General features: G+C 38.9%; 1 non-coding gene across 1 annotated transcript; it reads left to right on the top strand.

Annotated features, from left to right (window-relative positions):
* The first annotated feature begins 326 nt into the window (after positions 1-326).
* On the top strand, positions 327-400 carry TRNAI-AAU (transfer RNA isoleucine (anticodon AAU)). The gene has a single exon. It is a non-coding gene; the product is annotated as a tRNA-Ile (tRNA).
* Positions 401-21,635: the final 21,235 nt, after the last annotated feature.

The following is a 21,635-nucleotide window of genomic DNA, read 5'->3' as shown; positions in this document are numbered from 1 at the left end:
TATTACTCGTGGCCAACTCGTATATTTGACCAACTCCAATCCCCTAATTCACCAAGATATTGACTTCAATGAAATGATGTAAAATCACTTTCGTCAATGATTGAAGCCCTGCATATTAGGGATTTTTCTGTCCTCTTCGAATCTCTAAATTGTCCTATGATGTCTTTTGTGTATGCGAGTTTTATCCATTGATATTGATGCGAAATAATATTGACAACCGCTAATTAGTTCGACGTATTCGCAAATTCATTCTCATCGATTTCGTTACGAAAACGACTATTACAGTTTTGTAGCTTACATATGCTAAATAATTTTAACATTCCATTGGCCCATTAGCTCAGTTGGTTAGAGCGTCGTGCTAATAACGCGAAGGTCGCGGGTTCGATCCCCTCATGGGCCATTTTTTTTTCTTTTTTTCACAGTACCAAATATTTTCTGACAACTATTGTCAATGGAATTCGAAGAAATATTGATCTTTGGAAAATTCAGTTAATTAGTTTTATCGTTTTCTAGCAGCATTCATGGTGGTTTTAAAAGAATTGATCATCGAAATTATTCAGTTTTCAAATTGTTTAAATACATTTTTCTATTTCATTATATCGTTTGACATTCATAATGATCTCGTTAAATTTATTACAAGGCACTCAATTTATCTCTCTTGTCGTTTATCCTTACTGGCTTTTGACATTGGATCGAAACGACTGGTTGTTATTTTCTGTGTGGCTAACGGTTATCTCGATCGACGAAGTTTTCAAATTACATTGACACTTTTGTCGAGTTATTTTTCTGGTTTTTTCTGCGTTTTTCGTTCTGTGCAGCTGCCCACCGATATCTAGGCGTGATTTTGTACCTCCACTCTTTAGGGTCTATACCCTCAGGTAAAAATTGGCTGAAAGAAAACACAAAGATTGGCTTTCAAAAGGGGGAAAAAACAGAAATGCCATTTTCTGATTTAGCGTGATAGCGAATTTTTTTTCTTATTTTCGTACCTGCCTGTCACCCAAGCTAAAAAGATCTCAGTAGAAATCTTCCCTTTGCTCGCGATAATCGCGACGAAAGGACAGTTAACTTTGAATTGCTTCACTTCCTCTGGATTCGATCGAGTCTTTCGATCCGATGTCAGTTCTTTTTCCTTGTTGTAAAATAATGCTCCTGCGCATCAGAAAAAATATGTTTTCATTCCATATTTTGTTGATAAGCCGTTATCTCGATAGTTTCAAGCTATTATTTGTAAGTTTTCGTGTTTTTCGATGAAAATTCAATAAAAATCTTAATTCTACAGTTGCTTCGATGATTCCCCTTATACCGGTAATTCCTAAATAGCGAAAAATCTACTCAACACAACGAAGCTGAAAACTGCAAGGAATTAATGAGAATTGAACTGATCACTTGATCAAACCGCTTGGTGGCCCTCTTCTCCAACTTCAATGACAACCTTTGATAAGGAGTCGCCAAAACTCATGATGCCGGATGGCTCGAACATTTTCGAGAAAATGAGCCACCGTTCATCCGGGAAGCTTGGTTAGAAAAACTGCGGCCAAAAAAAATGAACGATTGTAAAGTGATTGTGCGTGCAGTTGCCTCGTGCACCGAATCAGCAATACTTTTATGACGGAAGCACTTACTTTTCGAGCCCCTATTTCTTTGCCCGGCACTTTGGACTCAATTTTGAATTTCGGAAGAAAAACTTCTATTTTTTCCTCCGTACTGTTCAAAAGTCTTTCTAGCAGATTGATTTTCGCTAATTTTTGTACCATATTCATCCAAATAAAATGTGAATACTCGTTCGGAATGATTACGAACATGCTCAATTCGTCTTCTTTCTCATTGCCTCTGTTGCTCTCTGCAATGCAGACTCGAATGAAGGAAATTGCTCATTGATACTTTTGAACGATTGATCTTCGTTAGCACGTTTGAAATCGCGTTGAGGAAAAAAATGTAAAGATAAAATTTGAAAGAAAATTATTGTTCAACTTCCTTAAAACGAAGAGATACGCTATACGTAGAAGTGAAAATTGAAACTCGAATGGTGAAAAATTAACCTTGTAAGGAAGTTTGATGAACTGTGCTCCACAATCGTCTAATCGGCCATGTCGAAAATGACCAATTGTGTACATAGTCGATACGTTGACCGTACCATCGCCGAGAGGATGAAAAGGTCGCGGTGCCGTGCGAGAGCTATCAAATGCGGTCTTCCAAATACCCTTGAAGTGAATTCTATTGGAAAAAACGATGCTTGGACCGGACCTGGTAGGCTCTAAATAGAAAAATCAATAGTTCCATCGAATGTCGATGAAATCGTAAAAAAAAAACTGAGGTCATTTTTTTATTCAATTTCAATTGAATTTCCATTTAAATTGTAAGATCAAATAATGAGAAGAAAATTATATAAGCATCTTACGTGATTCGAATATCTTTGTGAAATTATTCTTCGTTCGATCGATCAACCATGCTTTGATTTTTTCGCTATCCGTAGAGCCATTGGTCAAATTGACAGTCTCAATTTCTGAATTGAAAACTCTTTTAATCATATTTGCAAAAGAGGAATTCACTGTGATTTCTTTGGAAGAGAGAAATATTTTCGATTCCACGTGGACGTTACGACTTTGCAGAGATGTCAATTAAAACATTTCCATGTTCATTTGAAAGGAATATTTTAGCCTAGCGATTGAAATCAAAATTTCATAATGCACACTCACACTCAACTCGTTCAAGAGTTTTTGGTAACCAACTCTAGCCATTCTCACTTTCGCTTCTTGGATCCCCAGCCCCCTTAATAAACTTTTTTTAGCATCTCCACGACTGGAATAACACACCAATGCCATAGGTATAAATAAACTTAGAGGTGAAACGATCACATCATTGTACGAAGTGACTACCTGTGTCAGAGAAATATTAATTATCGCCGAAAGAAAACAACAACGAAGTATAATTTTTTCTACTACTTTCGAAAAATCAATCATTATCAATTAATAACCAAACATTACTACTGGTTCACAAAATTTTAATTACCACGTAAATCCATAATGCCAAGTCCCTTGATAGCTGCATGACTAGCTGAAGACCTTGTTCTTTCTCTTCATTCGTCAAAGGAGCTTTGGTATGTTCTGGGCTCGGGGCGACGGCATGTGAATTTATCATCGTACACAACGTCGTCGCGATACCGAAAACGAGCGCTGCAATGGAAAAATATATTATTACATTGTATGGTCAACTCATGGTTTCCAAAAAATTTTTATCTTCAATAGAAAAATAATAATTTAATAATTCGGTACGACAAATGTCAGTCCATCGCATTCTTTTATTCATCTTATGCTGCATGCGCGCGGTGTATATTAATTATTGTCCAAATTGTCCTTTTTTCACTCACCAAATCGTATTTTGCATTGTAACATGGTAAACATTCAAACGCAAAAACTGGAGCCAGTGTCGTTGAAAAATCAGAGAAGTTGAGTTTTTATTCAGCCTAAATCGCCCCTTCCATCAGGAAAACGGATACTGCTTGCTTAGAAAATAAAAGGAGCCAGCTTATCAAATATCGTTTTATTTATGGTTCATTTTTACCAGCTGTCAAAACTTGGAACATTAATCATCGAATGTTGGATTATGTAATGCGAATGGGCCCGATAAATTTTGCTTTAAACGATTCTGAATCGCACAAATAGAAATACATATCATATGCCCGTCATAGTTCGCGTCAATATTTGAGCTTTTTAGCCTGCTATAGAGAATGAAAAATAAGAAATAAATTCGAGACTGACATCGAATGAATTTTCTTGATTGTCAGTCACAATCTAAATGGAAAACTTGAAAGAAATGAATAGACGAACGTTGAATATTGTCGAAAATTTGTCTAAAATAACCTCACTAAGGTTGTCTCACTAAAAAATTAGTCACCCAAAGTCCGTTTCTCCTAAATATTCATTTCAGGCAAAAATGCTGTTGAAACTATGAGCGAAACCACATTCAATTCGGTTGAAAAGAGTGATGGCGCGACAAGAGTGTATTTGGGCGTCATAAATTCGGTGTCAGGATCGGTCGCGTTGCAATATTTTGCAACAATTTTTGAATCATGCATCGAGAAGTGCATTCTTGTATCGCTCTGTTACTTATTCGAGTTACCAACTACAACCGGTAACAACGACAGTGTCAACTTGCACCTTTTTTGAGCAACGGGGATCGCCGACTGTATACATCGAGCACTTTACGCTCCGGTGGCAGAGAAAATTTCTCGAATTTGAAGCTACAACGGAACAATGGATATTCGATCCTGATATTCTCCGAATGAAACTCGGAGTCAACTTCGACTATGTCTTAGCTACGCGGAGCATACTTTCATTTTATAAAAATTATTTTTTGTAATTATTATTTATAAAATGAATTAGTAAAATTATTATTATTTTATCCGGTTTCACCATTCATAACCATCTTTTTCAAAATGGACCTTCATAAGAATTGCAAATAACTCAACATTTTATTCAACTTTCAACTTCTATAAAAGCATTATATTACGGAATATCTCAGGCTAACATAAAAAGTTCAAGTACTACCCAATTGGTGTAGTTGTGAGAGAATGGATATGCAAATGAAAAAGCAGTACTCATATGTAAAAATGCAGCTCTTTCATAACCCAAAGGGCAACGGAAAAGTTCCATTCTCCGTCCTGGACTATGCAGTTATTTAATCTATCGATTGAAATTCAAGAAGCAGGTTCAAACACTTCGAGTTTGTACGGTGGAGTGAAAATCATATTCTCCGCCTATATTTTCCAATATCGTGTCTCTCCTGAAGAGTACAAAACCCGGCGTTTGTAGATATATAAATATTAAAAAAAAAACACCTGTTTTTTTTTGTTCTTCAGATTTTGACTGATAATCATATACCTATGCTTTGAAATTTGGAAATGTCCTGCGTGATATTCGAAAGTCAAGCTAAAAAATCATCCACCTCATTCGCCCAAAGGTGATGAGCTTTGAATGTGCGAGGTGTTATCACGTGCAGGGGGGATGTCCATAGCTCCTCGCGTTTTCTGTTTTAGCTCTTCCGAGGCATCGAACAGATCAGACTTTGTGTATCGCACTCTATGTGCGATTAATAGCATTCTATATCAACTTCATTTTCTCTCATAGATAGTATTTTTTGATACACAGGTTCCCAGGCAAGCTGTTCAGGACCTGATGGTAGAGTGTGCTTTGCATCGAGTATATAAGGCCCATTTATCCGGGTACTTACTTTAATGTGTATTCGAATAAAATGATCTCTATCATTCACGTAAGAGCCAATTCGGCGGCAAGAGCTTCTTTCTCTCTCATTTGGAATGCTTAGGAATGGCGAGGGTTCGCAACCCCGGTGGACGCAAAGAGTCGGTCCAAGAATTCGAATATCGGTTTTCGGAAGTAGCTAAGGATCTCAATGGGCGGACAAGTTTTGCATGGACGCTGCAAACTCAGCAGATGCTTGCCCCGTTGACGCTCTCGTTTATTTACCAACAAGAAAAAGTAGGTGATTTATGTAAAAAGAAATATAATATTTTAGTTGGAGAATGACAGAGATTTGTCATGGATTCATCATTCGCATCGCTTCAATCATGATCGCGTGATTCAACGTTAGGATCACCGCGTCAAGTGTTTTGTCCCCCGGCAAGGACGTTGCAGGAAATAGAATCCGTTGAAAAAGAGATTACCCTCGTCGAGAAAAGTGTCAAAGGAACGTACGACGAAAATAATTTCCTCCTGCTCTTCAACTCGAAATATTCCAAGTAAGAGAGAATGCTAAGGGACTCGAGGCTTTTAGGGGGACATAACCGTTTCTGAGAATGAGCTTTTCCGAGTGAACATTTCGTATCAGCTAGCCAGAAAATCGCCGGAAGCTAAACTGAGTTTGGAAGGAGCCTTGGCGAAAACAGCTGGCGAGCTGAGTATCAGTAGATTCGCTATTTCCTCCTTTTATTCGATGATAGGTCTCCGAGGAATACGCCTGATTCCCTTGCTTTCTCTCTATCTGCATACACGTCAATAGATATGTATGCGTGTTCGTACAGGGTGTCCACGAACTTGCTTACAACTTTGAGAGCATATCGGTATTCAGCACGAAATTTCGAGTCGCGACAAGGGTTCAATTGTTTTTCGATAAGCCAGCGAATAATGTTGTCTGCCAATGACGATGATTCGAACATCAAGAGTATAGTAAAGGGGACTCATCCAATCTCATTGTCAAGATATGCTGCGAGCACGCGTCTTGTTTTGGCCGATTGGAAATTTTTTATTTTTCATCGACATGAAGACGCTGCCACTGGATCATTATCGGCGTGTCAAGGTTCGATACACTTTGTATATAAATCTCTATCTACATACTTTATTTCGATTGGTACACTGCTCCGTTTATTCGGAATCAATTTGGCCCGAAGTGAATTGAATACTAACGATTTTGGAACCAAACGCAACGCAAGCCTGACAGTTGTTCATTATTTTTGAACGATCGCTCTCGGCAGGGAAATTCTTTTAACGAACAGATGGGAAAGCCCCAATGAGACTCGTACATGATTTCAAAAATATTTTGCACTCGATAGCGTTCTGAAAAAAGCGAATGATGGAAGCATGGTCGGGGATTACGAGGGTTGGGAATGCCGTTAGGGTTTTAAGACTAATTGGCTTTTGTATTCTTTCTCTTCAAATGCCTCTTTCTTCCTTTGTGTTTTTGCTCTATAAATTCTTGAAAGTGTTGTTGCATGCTTTCATTCTCCACGATTTTATTGAAATGTTTATATAAACTGGAGATAGAACTAGCGCCAACGACGTTTCCATAAATTCGATTTGCATCGAGACACGTCGGTAATCGAATGCTATTAATCCACATTAGCGAAACAGTAATCCGATTAATGGAACTGACAGATTGATAACCCTCGACAGTTTCCGTTGCTGTATGGTAAAATGATGCAAGATTTTCCAAGAGCCAATAACTCTTGGGAAGCCTCCATAAATGCTCGATGCCCATTATTTTATATCGGGCTCATTCCAAGTTGGAGCAAGATGAGCGAAATGTGTTACAAAATTTGGTAATGAAGGCTGAACAATGTACCCGCATACGAGGTATAAGCCCCGATAGTTCGATCGCGAAAGCAATCTCCTCGTTTGTGTGTAGCAGGCTCAAGACCCCTCTGCCCAGTTGAACAATTACTTCAGAGAGAATGCGAAACCTACATCGAGGGGTGCCCAGCTAAACAGAGATACTTCGTTAAAAACATAATTAGCCCTGATTAATCCAGTGTTCATAAAGTTGATTTACGGAACAAACAAAAGCTCGTATATCCACCGTGAATTGAAAAAACGTTTTATTTTATTGGACTCATAACTTTCCAGTTGTACTTTCAACGTTCAAGGAAAAAAGTCTAATAAAATAGTGATAGTAATGGTGACAGTAATACAGAAAATCTTTCACGAAGCCAAACAATCGGTATTCTATTTCCGTTATTACCAATCATCCAATCGATTTACTGTTGAAAGTCTCAAACGTTTTTCCGTCATCCTTATTTCTGATGACCTCGACGAGACTGCTGGATCAATAACCAATTGTTATCCAATATTTACAGTTCGTTTATACTCCATGTAGCTTCCTCTTGGTGGCAAGGGGAAGGGAGGGAGAGAGAAGGAGAGAGAGAGAAAGAGCGAGAGAAGGATTGCAGAGAGATCACTCAATAGTCGGGAATTGAACGAGATTTATTGAATCCATCGGAGAACAAAAAGCAGAACGGAGAATGACATGAAAAGGAGTGAGAGAAGCAAATATTTGGAGAAATACTGCCTTGCCGTCTTTGAACGAAGAACGCATTATTACGCAGAAAATTGGAGAAATTACTTAATAACAGTCGTTTACTTTTCTATACTTGCAACTATTTTCTTTTCAATTTCATGCAAAGGCAGCAAAATCTCCAAAAATTATCGATCACAGTTACTATATAACAATGCCGGATATCTGACATAGAATGGCATTCAGAACTCATCAGCAAGCATACCCCAAAAGAATTTTCTATCGTTGTACTTTCTTTTGCTCGGATTTCCTTACTGAGAAAATTTATGCAAGACAATTGCTGATGTCCGAGCACTTACTTCATCTTGGCACTGGTACTTACCTAGGTATATAATTAATCGCGGGGTACATTATCGACCGGGGTGACTGGTTGACATTCTTCGAACGAAATATATTCTCTTTCACCGGTTACCCAGATCGTTTACCGGCAAAAATCTACTTGGCCGACGGTCTGTTCGATGGAGTACATCCTCGGAGAAAATTTCGGGGTAGGTAATATACCATTCATTGTAATGACAGTATCGCCTGGATATGGAGGAGTGACGGATCCAATGAGCTCTAGAAAAATATTCAATTACCGAGCATCATTGTTCTTTGATCGACAGTCGTTAAGTGACTGATGACTATCGTTTCGAATTTCATGAAAAAGGTTTATTTTTTATGTTAGCTGAAATCCACTGACCGTAAAATAGGGAAAACATCATTGTTATAGTTGGATAACTGTTCTCGTTATGATTTTGAAACTGAGGAGATTAGAAAATCAGTTTTTTTTACATCCGGCTGGTGCTTCCGGACGCTCTTCTTCATATGAAATTATCGATTTTTATGTCAAAACTATTCTTATCGTGCGTGCTACTACATGAAAAAAAAAAGGTAATTTCTAATAAGGAAGAAAAAAAATCAGCTCAACGCTGATCAGCAAAAGGGTGGAAGAATGAAATAATGGAATTATAAGGTGAAAATTGATTCATGAATATGTAATTCATGTACTTCAAAATTCCGATTTCCAGAAAAAATTCAGCCTTAAATATTTTCGAAATGCTAATGTAGGAAGCTCGCCGACGACGATTCGACAAATACCAATGGAATGTTTGGCAATATGCGAAGTATTTCGAATGAGAAATTCCTTCCTCATTTCGGAAATGTTTTATAATGAATTGAAAAGCGAAAATTTAGGCTTGTGTGTTTTTCGATTACAGGGAATGGCAAGCTCTTTAGGCGGTGGCTTTCAGTTCGATCGCATTCTTCATATAGTTCAATAGGCCGTAATTGAGTAAATGAATATTCGAAATGTGCGAAACAATCCAGCTACCGATTTCTCATTATCATTCCATTCATTAATAGTATATTACATTACAAGGGCAGAAAATTTGATATTCTTGATCGGTTTGATAGTCCAAGTGACGCGTGTGCAATTTTGATAGTGCAGAAATGGCACGTGCGTCATTTGTCTCAGTGGGAGCAATTAGTATATTACACTACAAGGGCAGAAAGTTTGATATTGCTGCATTGTAACCCGCAGTTCAGGGCTATCAAATGTCTGTCCTTGTGGTGTATACTATTTTTCTTTACAGCCGGTCGAAAGTACGTTTCTTCCGAAATATGCATCTATCGATAGGAGATGTTTTGATGCCTGCCCTGACCAGCAGCACTCATAAAAACAATATTAGCAAAGATAATTTATATGAATATTTGCATTCCTATGAACCTGAAAATAGATCATTATTCCGAACGACTATATTCATTTCTCCAGTTTGGTCACTTTATTTTTGGCCTTCACATTGATTTCACCTGAAAGGATAAACTTATGTTATTCCTTCGGATTTACAGCAGTATATAGTGCTTGTTTTGATAATACTGCTTGAAAATAATATAACATTTCCATAACATATTTCCGGATGAATAACATAACCTTATTCGTACGGTTTCCGGATGACTAGACACAGCTAGCCTTTCAAAAAATGTGTAGGCAATATCGATCCAAATGTCAAACGTCAAAAGTCAAAAAAATAGTTACGTCAAACCTTTCGGAATGCACAAAAAAATGTTTGCTTCCGCTGAGAAAAATGACGCGTATGTGGTTTTGACAATGCAGAAATGTTATACTTTCAGTACTGAAATCGGTGCCGAAAGTACGTACATTCAACCGAGGTGTAAAAAAAAAAAAAATAGTATACACCACACGCGCAGTTCAGGAATATCAAACTTTCTGCCTTTGTAGTGTAATATACTATTCATCGGAAATATAAAAAAAAATTCGAAAATCCAGATGAATGTCTGTAATATTTTTGATATTATATGAAATCGAGATAATTTCCATGAAATCAATCTTCATGATGAGTGGAAAGCCATAGAGAGTAATAACCAGCGTGTAGGTCATGCAGGCATGGGTGAGCGTTAGCTTCCCTAGCGGATTGTACAATCAAGGCATCGGTCGAAAAAAAAGTACAAAAACGACCGAAATTCGTCGTTTTGGTTATTTTCGGTCGTTATTGTACTTTTTTTTGATCGATGCCTTGGTCGTACAATCCGCTAGGGTTGTTTCAACAATGAAGAGCTTGGATGTTGGTTTTCTGGTCTTATCTGGGTTAAATGTTGAGTACTACTGATACTGAGAATATTTCAAAACAATTTTAATCTCATAAATTTATGTAGATTTTGATCAAATACATGTGAGGAAGACTTGGATGGAATTTCGTAATATTGAAGTCGTGTGGTAGCTTTATCAAACGGAACATTCGCCGAATTTCAATTATTCTGCGTGCACTGTGTGCTATGTGTATGTGTCGACTTCGATGTCACCGCGATCTCGTGTGGCTCGATTTGTGGTATAAGCTCGTTTTCGCTTGGTCTTTGAGTCTGTTGTCTGATTCGGTAACGCCCCTTGCCTCCAAGCGGGCGGGTTGTCGCTTTAAATACGAGGGCGTGAGGGTTAGTTTATTGTCGTTCGTGCAAATTCGTCGTTGCTAATTGTTTCTTTTATACAAAGTTCCCGAGTCCCTTGTTTACAGAGTAGAGTTGTGACACGAGAATTAGCTGTTCATTCATACTTTTTTTTAAATTTAAATCCACCGGAGTAACCTATGAGATTGCAGTTTTGTCAGCACATTTTCGCAATTGTGGTTTGATTCGCTCCTCGCCACTCTTTCGCTGCGCACGTAGCCACTGGCGTTACGTCGTAGATTTCAAGTAGAATGATGGATCAATGGTGAATAATAATATTTTATGGATAACTGATTTTGAAGAATTCCTTTCAACGGTTCGAACGATTTTAAGTGAGATAAGAGAAAAATATTGCATTTCCAATGGCAATGGTTGGGTCTCTGTAGAAACGTAATGCGCCTTAAATTTAGCAATTTTATTCAACTCCTTTTGTTCCTACGTTCATGTTCGGCCACGTAATATTCCGGCGATTAAATAGCGCTAATTGACTATTTGATAAAGATGCGCCGGAGGGAGAAATGAAGTTTGGTTCGAGAGTAAGCGTGCGCCTGCGTGAACTGGATGGTTTGGAAAATAAATTTCCCTACGTGTCGCGAAACCTGAAATCTCGGAAAAATTTTCGTAGTGTATACGTAGCCGGAGCATGATGCGCCAGCAAATACCCGTCTGGAGTAAAAGAAGAGTAGCAGAACGCGTGGCAAGGTGAAAGGAGAAAGAAAAAGAAAAAAGATAGGAAGAGGACGAAGCGGTGGCATAAATATTCATAGGGTGTATATGGCCTGGGCACACGTGAGAAGCACCCTTTGTGCATAGGGGAATGATGATTTAAATTATCGTATATACGAGTGGCGCTCACCAGAATAATCCCAACCCTCCGGAGCCATCCCTCTCGCGTACCTACTTCTTGACACCTCCTTCGTGCCTCTCCGATCTGTGTAGAAAACCAAATAAAAAATACGAGAGACAACATCATTTCGCTTTACTTCCGAGCACGTTAACGCGACTATCCATTTGAGCAATGTGTGCGCGCGCGTAACTTTAGCAGCTTGAGGAAGAATGCGCATTTCCTTCCGCCTTTCCAAGAAGCTTTAGAAAATTTCTAACCACTGAACAATGGAATTCCGTATCATTCAAATCAAATGATTGGATTAAAGTTGTCCCCCGTTTATAAAGTTAGTAAACCATACCCAAATCCACATCTCTGCTCAAATTAAAAAAAAAAAAAAAAAAAAAACGGAGTTTCTGGGAAATTTCAATGCTGAGTGCATGCTGTTATATGATGAATATTCATTGCCGTTCTAGTATTTATATATAGTATTTATTTTTATTTTAGTATGACGACCTGACACAAAAAAGGAAGCAAGTTCGGCGGATTAAAAAAGGGGCTCTAAAATCCTTATTCGAATTCATTTCGCCTGCTGAAAAAGTTCTAAATTATTTTATACAGAAATTTTTAAAAGTAGATTCCATAGAAGGTTGTTAATTTTTCTGTGGAGAGGCGTGAGATAGGGAATATGAGGGGAAAAAAAGCAGCACCGATTTTGACGCGAGTAGGGCGATGGGTACTTCCATGGGTAAATCCGGAAAGTGAGAAAAGCCCTCAGCCGTGGTTATACGCATGTAATCGCGCTTACCGGGCCGCTTCATCATCGTTTTATGGACCCTTGGCTTTCCCTCTAGCATGCGCAACCCTCATTCAATCGCAAGAGAAGCAGCACCCGGAGTTGGGGAAGAAGAGAAAAAATGGCAAAAGCCAGTAAGAAAAATGTATGGAGGGAGAGCATTTGAGGAAGAAGGGAGAGAGAGAAAGAGACAAAAAAATGAAGACAGGATAGGAGATGCGCTTTTTTCTCGAAGAAACGAGGCTTTCAGCTTTTCGCGAGCCGTTGAAAGTGATGAAGCAGTCACCGCACCCAATGCCCAGATCAACTGGACTTTGGATACCCCGAGGGTGAACCCATAATATGCTATTTTTCCTCATGCCCGGATTTGGAAATAAGATCAACCGTGTCCATTCACCACACATCCTTCAATTCCTCTCCTATATTCCTGTCGCAAAAATATTTCATGTATTTTAGGCTCATTCGACGATACAAAAAGCTCGCAATCTCCAATGACATAAAATGTATCAACATAGTACAAAAATATAAAAGACACTCGTATACCAAAAAGCGCTATCCATCATAAGAATAAATGAAATATTACGACTCGAGGGGTTCTCCAATCCTATTATCAGATTCCTAAACAATCCTTTGAGGAGTCGTAAAATATACTTTTCTGCACGTGTCCTACATGCATACTTGCCGTACGGCAATACCTTCCTGCGAAAACCCCAACTTTTGTCACTCGGATCACTGATCCACATGATTTTTTGAAGAAGGAAATCACATACTTTTTACCCTTCAGAGTAATTTTAATAATGGAAGACATACAAATTGGCTCGACCAATTTATTGACAAGAACTTTCGTTCATATAAAAACTTGGGTCGAAGTATTCAAGTAATAACAACATTTAACTGGTATCATATAATTTCGAGAATCTCAATCTCTATGAGCTAAAATATCAACTTGAATCCGTAATGAAAAATTGTGCAATAGGAATAAATGAATGGAAGTTTTTTTCCACTCTAGGAACACGTGTGATTAGGCTTGCGAGGTTTCTTCACTCTTCGTACTCGTGCATGGATACGAGTGAAGCGCTGAGCTGTGTGTTACGAAAACTAAAGCTGTGGGTTATAAATTTTTGCATAGAATTTAAAGCCATGCAGCCGTTTTTCGTTCGCTGTCCTGGTGACGTTGCTTTATATGCCCGGCCGGGGTCCTTCATAACAAAAGAAAAGACGAGAGGGCTTTAACCCCTCTCGCTGAACCACTGGTCCGGTAATAGAGTGGATATTTGAGAAAGTTTTCGGTGCTAAGTCAGTATGAATAATATACTACAGATATTAAAAAAAAAAGCGAATAATTCTCCTCCGTAATTTATGATGACAAGTCATTCGTAATTTTAGTGTGGATTTCTCGGGCAAGGATTATGTTTATCAACGAAACTGCTGGAACTCATTTAGATGTAAATTCGTGCTGCACTATAATTCTCTCGCTTGAACTCAACTGCTCGACTTATCAAATTTCATTACGCGACATAAATATTGTCAAAAATGACAATTTCCTTTCGTGTTTAATAATCAAATAAAAACATTGATCCGTTTTTTTTCTGCATGATTAATGATTTTTTATAATTTCTTCAAAAAATTATTAGTTCGTGAAAACTTTAAATAGCGAGAAAAAAGCCGTCAAACGAATGGCGTAGGAAAAAAAAATGATGAAGATGAAAGTGTGCTAAAAGTTTCTATGAAATGTTGAAGGTATAATAAAAAGAAAGGAAAACTCAAGTGTGGGAGTGATATTACAAATCCAAGACACATTTAGGGACGTTCTGACTTGGGGTGGGCAGCTAAGAGTCTCTTTGCCGTTAGCCCTTACAATTTTTTTCGTTTTTCAGGTCTCTTACAGGATCCACATCTATCTCGTTTTTCCTCTCCTTCGCTCGCGTCCACTTTATTCTTTCTGCAAACCTGCCACCTTTCTTTGCGTATATCTATCCGTGAAACTATTCCGCAGTAAGTATTTCATTCGTCGCACGGGGGCTCTTCCTTGTATTGCACAGTTAAACGCTGTACAAGAAATCTTGAGCTCCCCGTAACCGTCCACAAGAATTACGAGGGAAGAAGCGAAAAGAAAAAGCTGAAAGGAACGAAGGAAACTATATCGTATAGTTTAGCTCTGTCCTGCTTTTTCTCTAGATTTCCGTCTTCCCTTCCCTCCCGCCGCAGCCTCTCTTTTTCTTTCAACGCCAAGCTCATGTGCTTGAGGAGGGTAAGATTTATTATGCGCCTATGCTCGTTGAGATTAGTACGTTGCAGCAGCTGGCTCGATTTTACCAAGCCTCAAGCGCTGTACCGCCTTCCTCTTTCAGCTCAAACAAAACAGAGTCAGGATGGAAATAGTATTAGGAAAGTAGAATGAACTTGGCCGATATAAATTACCAAATTTGTTGAAACAAGAAAGATTCTTTAATCATGCATGCAATTGTCCGATGGTAGGTCTGACGTAAGCACACACGTGACGTTCGTTAGTATATACGACGTCATTTTACAATTTCGGTCTTCCACCAGTTTAATATACAAATGAAAATGAAAAAAAAAAGAAAGTTCCCAATTTCACTGTCGCCTGACCCGGTTCCCGAGAACATTTCTTCATTCAATATATGTTCGATAGCTGCGCTCTCGAGACGCATAGTTATTCCCTTGAATCGATGATTATTCATTCGGGAAGTTATGTTAAATGTTAAATGCCATTAGTCGAGGAACAGAGAGCTCGATCAATAGATCAACATACCTGCAGATCGTGTCCTTCTTCTGGAGATCCCTTCAATGGCGCTCGCTATCCATAAGCATAAAGCCGCACGCATGCCTACGATTCTCCAGTGACCAATATACGATTATTCGATTGCTGGGGTCTCTAGAGACAGCAAACGCCCAGCTGGTTTCCAATAGTTCAATACGTCACGGGAACGTGTGTCCGTGGCTTGAATCGAGAGAACCTGATGCGCGTCACGCTTTGCAAATCTGTTATGCGTCTGCCAGAAGCAGTCAAGCATTCGCATACACATATATACCTATGTAGAAACGTCATTATTTGACAGACGAGAAATTCTTCGTTAAAGCTTTATATCCTGGACGTCTGACCTCGTTCAATGAATATCCTTGCATATCCTGTTGGAAGCTGTCAATCGTATTTTATTATCCATATTCCATTGTCATTTCTTAGTTATGAATTTGCTTGAAGAAAATTGTAATTTTCGCTGATTGTCAATTCATTTTCAGGGATGAGCATTGTCGATCGAATAGTCTTCAAAATCTATTTTTTTGTCATTTTTATGTCAATCATGCAAGAACCTGGGTGCAGTACGCAGTACTAGAAATTCAAAGTTTCAATTCATTGCTAGCCCGCTATGCTATATATTATGAAAGAGCGAAGCAACCGATCGAATCGATAAATATATATAATGATACGTGTCAGTATGATTTGACTCGAGCAAATTCATCTCTTATGGAGGCTGCTATGGTAGACTCACTCACAATCCGGGTCAAAATAATCTCCGAAGCGTTGGTTTGAAAATTCATGCGCATATCAGTATAGAATATTGAAAAAAAATTGAGACATGCATCAATTCGTATGCGTGACTCGCGCTCTTTTATTTGCATATAGACGCGCATGATAATATATGCCAATGAAAGTTTTTCTGACGATTAATATGCGCCTTGTCTCCAATGGAAAAACGACCTTTGATGCATGTCCAGCGTGAAGCTCGAGCCTGGAGTAACCATGGCTTCGTCGATGCTTAGCCAATGTTTGGATTACAAAAACAGAAAAAATGCTAATCGACTAACGACAGTTATATATGACCGATATTTTTTTCTCTCATTATGCTTCTTGCTTATCATGATTCGTACGTGATACGATGAGTATTATGCGTAGCTAACAATCGGACGAGGTTAAACTAGCTCGCGGAGCAGAACCACCAGCCGCTAAACTCACCTCAACGTTTTGGCTTACGGTCAACCGACGCATCTGTTAGTGACGTTACTTATTGTCCGAGCATCAAACTTCGATATAGAGCGACACTCGCGCGCTGTTCAGACAATGTAAGATTTGTTCGGACCAGATACCAATTAACGACTCCACTTTTATGTAGCTTGTTATTTCATTCGATGCCGCATTGCAAAAATAATGACGATCGAGAGACTTTCGACAAGCCCAGTTCTGAGGAATCCAACCGGTCGTCAAAGACCCGTCGACAAAACCGTGATATCAGATGCACGAAATAAGTGAAAAAAGTCAAAATCTTTCTTGATTCATCTCATGAATTTTTTCTCCGCGAAAAATTTGTACTTTTTTTGATTATCGAACAATTTGATGCAAGAGTTTAGGAAGAATACTCGAATGGTTTTAGATTTATGTTAATCAAAAAATCTTTCTAAAAAATGGAATTCCAGATAACAGTAAGGTTTGAAAATTCATTCTTTTTTTCACGAAATTCCGACACGAATGCATTAGAGGCAATGAAAATAAGCGATAAATATATGTTTCCGGTACAGAGGATTGGCTTCCGTTGCTAATGGATGCAGATTTGAGCAAATTTATCCACTCGTTCCTCGTAAGGGAGTTTTTTTTTCCTATGTCTCTCCTTGATTTTGTAGAAGAAAGAAATAAAATAGCCGCTAGAAATATAGGTGGGGCGAATGTCGCGATCCTCATGTACAAGCATAGGTCTAGCGAAAAGCGAGTTTTCTACAAAACGTATATATTACACTAGAGAAGTGACATATGAGCGTCAAAGCACAATTTTAAATTCTGGTGCTTTTATCTCAACGGAAAAATATATGAGTCGTGTTTTATAGTACTGTGAACTTGTGGTATGCGCTATTGAATGAGAAGGAACTTACAAAAGAGAGATACCGAAAACATGCGTGTGGGTTAAAAAAATGACGGAGGAAAAAAAATCTACTTGATCTTTGTGCAGACGATTCTAAAGCGATTTTACATCTTTTTAAAGTCAGCGAGAACGTTTTATTATGACGGAATACTTTTTTTTCTTTATTTTCGTATAACACCGTGAGTACGAAATTTCAAGAGACATTTACATTTCGATAAACGAACAATTCTAAGTCATCGAACATTCAAAGAAAGTCATTACACAATCACTTTTAATTGAGAAGAAAAAAAGCTTGAAAGGATTCACGAAGGACCCGTGGAGGATTGCGGTACCACGCCTAATTTCCAGGGGTGTCATCTTCATAGGACACGTTTTGATCCTTTCTGGATTGGCCTTATCTTTATATGCGAAAGAATTTTAAAAAAATGCGGGATTAAGTCGCTGTCGTTAGGGGTGCGATTTCGAGTGGGACGAGGAAGTTGTGAAGTATCAAGAAAGAATAATATATAAAAGGTTTGAAGAAGGGAGCAGCTATTGAGCATTCGTCATATCGGAGCGTTGATCTTTGCGTGATCTCGAGGAGGATGCCAAGGAACAGTCAAAAGAAGCATGACATCGGTCGGCTCTTATCGTTTCTCGAGAGTCGCGTGTGATATCCTCATTTTTTTCATTTTTTTTTTTTTTTTTTTTTTTTTTATTCCTTGGTTGGTTCTTTCTTCACGAAGTACCCAGATGCTTCCCTAGCGTGGGACGTGGCTGGAATACAGTAGCAACCACTCGTCCCTTTCTAACTTCGCCTTCCCAGCCTTACTTTTTCGCTCACACGTGCGTGTGTGTGTGTGTGTGTTCTTCGTGTGTCCATAATCATATATATGTAGAGGAGTGTTTATATGTCAGGAAGATAGCGTCTATCGTTTTCAATATATCTACAGTGTGTGCTGAAACACGTACTCCGCCTTACGGATCTCGAGTAAATTTTCAAAAATTATGAAGAAAAAGCGTTCTCCGAGGCTTCCCTATCAATATGCTTCCTGATGAGATATTAATTGATAAGTAGGAGCCAATGGCTTACCAGTTAAAGAGTGCGCCGGCCAAAGTAAAGCGGAAGAGGCTCGATCGTAAAAACCGCCGCTCCAAACGCCATTAGAGGTCCTCGGTCTTATTGACAAATATATCTCATCAACGCTCGCACACGTAGACCGATTTTTTTTTGTTCGGATCATCCAATCCGCGTCCCCTTCATTTATTCAATCATCACTTTCGTGACATGCCATATATTTGGAGAGATCTATATGTGCGTCAAAAAATATAGCCGCAGCATCATCTATGTGCAGACGCTGTTTCGTTGACGGGATGAGTTCCCGACTTCGACTTGCGTGCAATTTACCGATTACCCCGCGCCCCCGAAACCGTGCTTCTATCAGAATAAGAACACCGTGATTAGAATGAGTATAGGCATTGTGAGCAAGATGATGCTAGCGTATTAAAGTAGGAACGCATCTGACGCCCGAGTTCCAGTTTCTTGCTGCTATAGAGTCGTAGCATAAAATTTCCGAGTCTTTGACAGTCCTCTCGAGATATATTGACATCAGTGTACCGTTAACGGGCCAAGTCGTTACGGTCTTAGATATCCGTGTATGTATACGAATATTTGAAAAGTTTCGAATACCGAGCTAACTGGGTCTCTGCACTTGCCACCATCGCGGTAGTTGACCTCACCGATCTTCAGTATCCAAGCTGCAACTTTTTCCTTCTTCAGACGGACGAATCCTTTCGATCTTTTCATCCGTAATCTTTTCTCTTCCGTTTATCATTGCTTTCCATTTAGCCATTCGACGTTATCGTACCGAAACGCCTCTTAATTACTTTTTAATGAATGTAATTGTTGGAAGCAGCTTCGGCTTCAAGTTTCGTGAGATCTTGAACGAGGTCTCAGATTCGAAAATTCACTGTCAATTAATGTCATTTATAAAATTCGATATGCTCAGTAAATATTTCAACAACCAAAATTGTTTGTAAGCTTGCTTGTAATCGAAGCGTATTCTTGAGGTCAAAATCCTCACGTAGATAATCATATTTTGAAGGATAAAAGAAGGGATGAAAAATATTCCCATCGTGTTGGATGAAAAAAAAATTTGTCAAACCTCTCAGAGGTTTGCATTGAGAATGATTTATCGATGGGAGTGGGTATGCAGAGCCGTGTACGGTGATGAGTCTATGTCTGTACAATCCACAAGCTCTTTTAAAGATTCTTCCATTTCGTGTTTTTGTTTCAAGTGCTCTTGTTTGAAAATCAGAATGTAGGTATATTAGGTGAATTATATATGTATAGGAATAGTATATTCAAGGGAGGAATGGAATATACATGAAGAAAGATTTGATAGTTCCGAAGAAAAGTTAGTTGGAGAGTGGTATCAACTCCTCGACGCTGATGTACTCTTATAGCGTTTTGCTTCCATTTCTTAGCTTCTCTTAATGCTCACTCTCTTTCTCCCACCGGCTATGAGGTTTCCGCTCGGTTTGCCATCCTTGACGGGTTAAAAAGAGATGATGGCGTATACGTGTGAGCAGTTTGAGGATTCTGGCTCGGTCGCAAATCCCAGCAGGAACGTAGCATGTAGGCAAATGGCAGTAGGCGACCCTGTGGCCAATCTGCTGGACTCTCGATTCTTATCCTGTTCAAATATGTAAGCGTAAATATACGTGACTATATAATTTGTTCACGAGTGTGTACATATATTTTGCCCGGCCGTCCCTCTGAATCAGGTTAGCCGAGGTTCTTGTGCTCCGAAATCTGCGTCTTAGAATAGCCAAATTTCCATTCTTTCGGATTCATGTACAGGTTATTCCAGAAGACGTGGCAAACAGTCAATTTCTGGTGAAAGAGGCGAATTTTTATTCTTTATTTGGAATCTCATTCTCCCAGGCGGTTTAAGTGCTCATGTTGCATCAAAGTTTTTTGAATCCTGATTGATAATATGATGAGCAAATCACTCACAGTTAATATTGCATGGTCTTGGAACTCGCTGCTCGACTCGAACTCACAGCTTCATGCATTTGTTGGAAAACACCCTGTATAAACTTAAATATGCGCACGAGTTTGCACGTAGTGTATGTAACATACTTAGGTATATATGTATTGGGAGAGTGCACGAGAAAAGCTGCGAAGCAAGGACACACGTTCGAACGTTTACGAGGGCGGTTACCCGTGGCTTTATCACTCGGCGTGAACGCCAAAATAATCGCAGCTATTCAACGGTACTCGACCACACATGCACGAGGACACATGCAGGCTTCGAGTGAGTTTGTGGTCGCGTGTGAGCTGCGGGTGAGGAAGCGTTTGGGTCGAGCGCAAAGGTACAAAAAGCAAGTTACGGATGTGAAACGCTTTTCTGAAAAGTTTAATATTGCAAACTAGCCACTACGAAAGTGGACGTGGTAAAACGAGCATCAAAACGGGCGTTCCCGATAGTCGTTACGATGATAGGGAAGCAGAGCGAGAAGCCAAAAGCTCGCATACGGAGAAATTCTACGACTGAAACTTCTGTTCGACCGGTGGTTTGCTTGATGATCAGCCATTCCCACGAAACGAGGCTGCTAAGCGCGCGTACGAGCTTTTTGATTCACGTGTTCATAAAAAAAAATGAGGCAAATTGAAACTGTCGATCCCTCGTAACGACCTCTCTTATGTTTGAATTCACGCGCATGGATAAGTCCTTTCCGTGTTGCATTTTCAACTTAAATCCTCATACGAGACTTCCTTATTCATGTCTTTTTTTCTTTCGTGTGATTCGATTAGAATCTAATGAACGCTTAAATGGACTTAAGTGGATTGATGGTTCTCATAATTACGTAAGAATCTTATTGTCTTTTATTCTTTAAATACTAAAAAGTTTCGTCGTGGTATTTAAAAAAAAAAAATGCTGATTACTATCAATGCGTGATGCTTCTAACGGAACGGAAAACCTTTCCATGGAAATTGAATAGAAGAGTATGACACGACCGTTTTTTCCAGGAAAATATGTTTCAAGTTGACTTTAACGTTGCATTCGTTGGAAGCCCTTCGTCCAATCTGAATTTTTTTCATTATACTTTCAACTTTCGTTTTACTACTACTACTTTCATCACGTGTGTTTGAAATTCTTTGAAGCGATGCGTTGATAAAGGATTCTTCGTAGAAAGGTCGATCGAACTCCAGTATTTCAAACGACACTTCGAACTCCGATAAAATGCAGGTGGTCAGTCTAATAAGAATCAGCATATTGATCATCTCAAAGAGCTGTCTCTATCCGGTTCTTTGATGTCGATATTAATAGCACGCTCGTCGGTCTGCAAATAAAAAATTGAAGAAAATATTTATTCATTGCACGAGATGAGATAAAAATGTACG

The sequence above is a fragment of the Venturia canescens genome, chromosome 6 (assembly GCF_019457755.1).
Source record: "Venturia canescens isolate UGA chromosome 6, ASM1945775v1, whole genome shotgun sequence".
Lineage (NCBI taxonomy): Eukaryota > Metazoa > Arthropoda > Insecta > Hymenoptera > Ichneumonidae > Venturia > Venturia canescens.
Note: the sequence above shows the minus strand (reverse complement) of the source record. Positions and strands in the feature narration are given on the sequence as shown.